Raw genomic sequence first — 6821 nt, 5'->3', positions numbered from 1 at the left:
ATTTTTCAAACATGGATTGGAATATTGAAAATCAGTACCACATCCACACATCATGGACGATTAGGATAAATTAATTTATTTTTCTGTCTCCCTATATATATATACACAAACACATAAATAAAAATACTTAGATGACATCTATGGTTTTAGATGTGAGAAAAAACATAATTTTTTTTTGCTAAGTTTATTGTAAATACAATTGACTATAGAAAACATTAGCACACCCACACCCACACACACACACACACACACACACACACATATATATATATATATATATATATATATATATATATATATATATATATATATATATATATATATATATATATATATATATATATATATAATGTGTAACTTTCAGACCATTTACCTCTCAGATGGTTTCAAACCTCTTTAAAAAAAATAATTGCATTAGTTTTTTACTTAATCTAATTTTTTATTTACTAAAAACCCAACTTTGGATTGAATCAATTTAACAAAAAAATATTGATTTTCAGTTTATCATTTTTTTTTTGCAATATACATGGTTGATTTTTTGTTGAGCTAAAAACACATCTAAACTAATGCATGTTTTATATTAAATAAAGCATACAAATCACATATATGAGTTTATATTAAAAAAAACACATGCAAGTATATATTTTTAAAGAGTCCAGGATAGTCATCTCTCTCTCTCTCTCTCTATATATATATATATATCTATATATATATATATATATATATATATATATCTATATATATATATATATATATATATATATATATATAGAGAGAGAGAGAGAGAGAGAGAGAGGGGGGGGACTGTTCAAGCAAAAGAAGGTCCAAAATTCCAATGTTTGAGCATTTCATCGATCTGACTTTATATGTGTTCTTTATAATCTATTTAGTAAGAAATATGTTACAAAGTGTTGTGAGTTGTTGATTTGTAGCATTTTCAAAAACACATATGTAAACACCTTAAAATTTTCAAGTTCATTCCAGAAATACCTTCATTTCACATATGTCAATACCCTGCAAGACATTATCAAGTCTCGCCTTAGGTCTACCCCAGTTTAGAGGTCAGTTTATCTCATTTTATCAATAAAATTATCATTTTACCCCTGAATCGCCCTTACCATTTCAACTATTAGACTTAGTCATGCTCGTTTTAAGTTCAGAAAAGTTAGAATGTCAGTCATTTCTAGCTCCCCTGAGCTCATGATGAGCAATGTCAGTCCATTTCAGCTAAAATTAGTTTATTTCTCACGAAATAAGCTCATTTTAACTCGAATTTTAGTTAGATTATCCCTGAGTCAGCCAAATCTAGTAGATCCCATCCCCAAGAGACTGGCATAAGTACATCAAGAACTTGAATGGTCTAGTTTCAGTTAAAAAACATTTTTTACACACTCAGACCTTCGTTTTAGCTCATTTCAGCCCATTTTAGCTCATTCAAGCTCAATTCAGTCCAAATTGAGCTAGCCCCAACTGGTTGAGCTAGTGTTTTAGCTCCAAATTTAGTTCACCTAAGTATAATTGGTTTCAAATTCAGTTCAGTACAATCCAATCTAGTACAAATTAGTTCAGACTAGTCTAGTACCGTGTTTCTACCCCTGCAGGGTGAAGACCCAAAAAATAAAAATTATCTGGGACACTGTTTTCAATAATTTTTGAACTGGGACAAACCCCGAATTCGGACTCGGATCAATTTCTTTATCTAATATCTTATCAATATTCGAGATCCGATCCATTTCAATTCAGATATTGGATCCAATGTTGGATCTGGTGTCTAATTTCTTTCCAGACCTAGATTTTTCATCTGATTCATTCAAAAATCCATATCCAGAGTCTAATTCAATCTTTGAACCTAGAATATCTCATCAGATATCCAAGATCCATTTAATCATTTCAGATCTATTTCAGTCTGATCCACCTTCTGATCCATTCAGGAGGTCAATTAAATCAATTTCTGAACTCAGATTCATCTAACATCTGAGATCCAATTTTACCTCATTGGTTCTGACCTAGATCCAAGATTCAATTTTATTCTCTGAAATGGTTCCAAGATCCAAAATCAAAATCACAATTTCCATTATAAAATTGGGGTTTTCCCAGTTTTAATTATTCAGAAACTCATATTCAAGGTTCGATTCCCGTTTTAGAACCAATTTTCTTTCAAATCAAGATTCAGATCCAATCTTTTTTAAAAACTTCAGATCTAGATCCTTTTAAAATTCAATTTTATCCTAATTTTAAAATCAATCTTTGGATTTCAAGTTAAAATCCATCATTTTGCAAAATTCCTCTGAAAAATACCCTGGATCCAGTTCAAAATTTAGTTTGGATTTTGAAATATCAAAACAGATCCAAGTCCAATCTCAAAACCCAATTTTTATTCAAAATCAATTTGGGGATTTCAAATTCAAAATCAAAATCTAATTTTTATCCCCAAATCCAAAAATAACCTTTGAATTTCAAAAATCCTTTGAAAAATACCCTAGATCCAGTTTAAAAATTCAGTTTAGATTTTGAAATGTCAAACGGGATCCAGATCCAGTTTCAAAATCCAGTTTTTATTCAAAATCAATTTGGGGATTTCAAATTCAAATTTAAAATCCAATTTTTATCCCCAAATTAAAAAATAACTTTGAATTTCAAAATCCAAAATCAGTATTTTGCAAAAAAATCTCAAAATTCAATCTGGATCCGCTTTTTGCCCAATTTGGATTTCACAAATCAAAATTGGATTTTTGAATCCAATTATTTCCAAAATTTCTCTTTCATTTCTCATATTTTATTTCTCTTTTTTTCTTAAATTCAAAATCAAAAGGAAAAATATTTGTTTTTCAAAGAAGGGTGCCACTTGGTATTTTCAAAAAATTAAAATAAAAAACATTTTGAACAAAGCTTTAAAAACTCTTTTGCTTTTAAAAACCCACATGAGCATCACTTACAAGGTGATACCATTTGTCAAAGTTTTTCCAAACTTTCCCTTTTACCCATTTAAGAATTTTCAAATAGACCTACATGGGCACCCATTTGCAAAAAGGGTGTCACATGTGCATTTCTTAACAAATTGCCTTTTTCCATTTGAAAAAAAGAGAAAAGACCCACATGGGGGTGGTGCCAATTTTGAGAAAATATCTTCAATTTTTATGCCCAAAATACCCCCATTTCAAGCTATAAATAAGACCCTTGGGATCTCTCCTTTTACAAGTTGAAAATTGGAGAAATTGAGAGAATAAAAAAGAATTCTCTCTTTCTCTTCTCTCTCTCTCAAGTGCACCTCCTCCTCTTTATCTCCTCTCTTTGTGGCTAAAGTAAAGAAGAAGAAAGCCCAAATGTAGGCCTCTCTCTCTCTCTCCTCTTTTCTATTTTTCTTTCTCTTTTATTTTTTTTTTAAATTTTTTTCAAAATTGCCCCCCTCCCCTTTCTTCTCTTTTTTTCTTGCAATTTCCTTTCAATATCATGTAATAGCAATGTAGATCTATCTTAGTTCCATGTTAATTTTTATTTTATGTTTTTGATCCATTCAATTTGCTATTTACTTTATGCATTTTCATTCTAGTCATTTAGAATTGGGATTTGATCTTCAATAGATCAAATTTCACATTCTATGGGTCAAATCAATTTCAATTTATTCCCCAATACTTTTAATTTTATTTTAGATGCTTTAATTTCTGTTTTTATATCATTTTCATTATCATCTATGATCTAGAATAATAGATCTCATGATTGATCATTAGATCAATTCATTTATGAGATTATATTCCATTCAATTATGTTGAGATGATATTTTTAATTATGGTATGTTTTTGCTTTCATCATTTTGCATATAATTAGATGTTATTTTGATCTAATTTTTTTACTGCATCTTCATGCATATGTTTTCGAGATCTCCACCAAAAATCAGATCATGCTGAGTTGGTTTGATCCCTTAAAAAAAATTAGGATTTGAACCATGCCATTTGACCTTGTCTGAATTTGGCCTGAAATTAAACCAACTTGTTGGAGTGATTTCTCCCTAACCAGAGATGATCTTTCAAATATGTAAAAAGGGATGTCTCAAGCATTGAGTCTAGTTTGTTCATAATTTCATCAATTTCTATGGTGTTTTCATGCCCAATTTTGGTTAAATACCGCAACCCTATTATACTGTGTCACTTTTAGGGTCTGGTTTTTAACCCATTTTGTCAAAGTCATATTTCCCTAATGGAATGTCATTTTTGAGATCTGTAAATAGGTTTTTCTTCATCTGAATGTCTAGTTCATCTCAGTAAAATTTTATTCATTTATATGAAGTATTTTTATTTCTTTGGCATTTTAAGTCAAAACCTTACCTGTTTGCAATCTCAGACATTGCTCAAGCCTTCAAACTAACTTGTTGCATTCGTATCTCCCTAATGGGAGATCATGTTTCAAATCTGTAAAAAAGAGTTTTTTTCTTAAAACATCTAGTTTATGAATTTCAATTTTTATAAACTTTCATCAATTTTCATCTGTCATTCAGACAAAAAACCAGAACCCTATTGATTTTTCTTTCATAGGCTTTTACAGGTTTTTAGCCAACTTGATCAGATTGGATCTCCCAAATGAGAAATCATTTTTTAAATATGTAAATTAAGAATTTTTTATTTATATGTCTACTTCATCTCCATAAATTTTTAGTAATTTCTATTAAATTTTTATATATGATTCCAATCAAAAGTCGGAACACTGTTATTTTGCCTCTTTAAATATTTCTTAAATTTTATTTCAACTTGTTTAGACGTGTCCTCTCTAATAAAAATTTATTTTCAAAATCTGTAAAAAGGGTTTTCTTTCATTTTAAGTTTAGTTCATCTATATAAAATTTCATAAATTTCTATTGTCATTTGGCCATTCATTCACTTTATTCTCCAAAACCGATTTCATAAAAGACATCTTCTTTGTTAAAATGAAGATAAATTATGCATTTTTATAACTTTAAATTCAATTCTCAAATACAATTCATGCATTTTATGAATTGAAAGTATTTTTTTTTTCAACTTGAAATGCCTTAACTTTATTTTAAATAATTTTTAGAGTTTATTTGTTTTTTATTTCAATTATTTTCAAGGTATTTTCATTAAAACCTCAATTTCAAGGTTAAATTCATTTTGAATTCAAAGCTTAGAATGAATTTATATGTTTTAGAACCCAATTTCGAAAATATGAAACTCTAAAAACATCTTTTGAAATAATTTTGTAAAAATCATGCATCATTTGCATTTTGTTTTGATTTTTCCTTTATTTTTTGGGGCATAAAAGGCTAACTTTGGATTTTCTTTATTTTTTCAATAATTAAAGAAAATCCATAAATGCCTACATTTCTAACATATTTGTTCATTTTGCAGGATTTTTCTTTTCTCCATTTTCAATTGATATAAATTCATTCAAATGTTGTAATAACCTATTAATGAAAATTTTCATTTTATGCTTAGTTTAGAATGAATGAGCATTTAGATTAAATTCCATAATTGATGTATTTCATTCATTTTTCTTTTATTTTGAAATACACTATAGAAAACATGAATAACACGCCCGCAATTTTAATAAAGGATAAATAAAACTAAGTAAAATTTGTATTTATGACCCTAGTCAGAATATGAATAATATTTAGAATTATTATTCTTTATTAAATAAAAATTCGACCTACACTTTTAGGTCATTTTCAAAATTCATCGATTCTTTCATAATCTCCTTTTCTTCCTTTATTTGAATTAAAATAAAAAATAATTTCAAATATATTTTTGGTCCTAGTCATGAATATATTAAAATTAATTTTGTTTTAATTCTATAAAGGTACAATTTTTTTTCGTTCTTTTGTCTTTATTAGAATTTTAAATAAAGATTAATTTAAAGTATATTTATGGCCCTAGTCATGAATATATGTAAATTAATCTTGTTTTTAATTCTATAAACTATAAAACTTTCCTTAAAATTTAAATAATTTTTCAAAGAAATAGCATATTCATCATTTAAGATAGAATTACATTATTTTTTTCAACTTATTTCAAGTTATTTTCAAATTTCTAAGTGATTTTCAAAATAATTTTTATTTCTAAATTTAAAGACATTTTTCCATTTTCATTTTCAAAATCCAAGTTATTTTTCATTGAATTTCCAACTTCATTCAAGTTTAAATTCTATTTCAAATTTCAAATTTCTATTTTCAATTTCCAAATTTTGATTTTTATTCTCCTTTTCCATTTTTGAAATTCTAATTTTAATTTTACTTTTTCACTTCAATTCCAAATATTAACTTCAACTTCCAATTCAAATTTCAAATTTCAAATTTCAAATTTCAAATTTTGTTTTAGTTTTAAAATCAATTTGAACTTTTCATTTTTGAATTTCCAATTTTGAAACTTTGAATTTCATTTCAATTTTGAGTATCAAACAAGGTTGTTAAATGCAATGAGGCGAAGCGAGGCGTTGAGCATGTTATGAAGCGAGGCATTGAAGCGTAAGCTTCATGATCAAAATAATAAAATATATAATATTAATAAAATAGCACTGGTAAATGGTTTTTTAATATAAATATACATATATGAGTTTGTTTGATGGTTGATTTAGTAAATATAAGGTTTTTGAAGGACTTGAAAAATAAATAGCTCCCAATTTTTTTAAATTATAACCTTGAATTTGTTTCCATCAAAAATGGCCTAAACAAAAAAAAAATCTTAGTGATGCATATAAATATTTTTTTCTTGGACATATCAAATGCATACATGCAATAGAACTATCATGAAACTATAGTTTTTCATCAATGCACTTTTGCGCACATCTCTTCCTTATATACAGGTATATGTAAATTT

The sequence above is a fragment of the Nuphar pumila genome, chromosome 7 (genome assembly GCF_984573655.1).
Source record: "Nuphar pumila chromosome 7, dmNupPumi1.hap1.1, whole genome shotgun sequence".
In the NCBI taxonomy this organism is placed as follows: domain Eukaryota; kingdom Viridiplantae; phylum Streptophyta; class Magnoliopsida; order Nymphaeales; family Nymphaeaceae; genus Nuphar; species Nuphar pumila.
Note: the sequence above shows the minus strand (reverse complement) of the source record.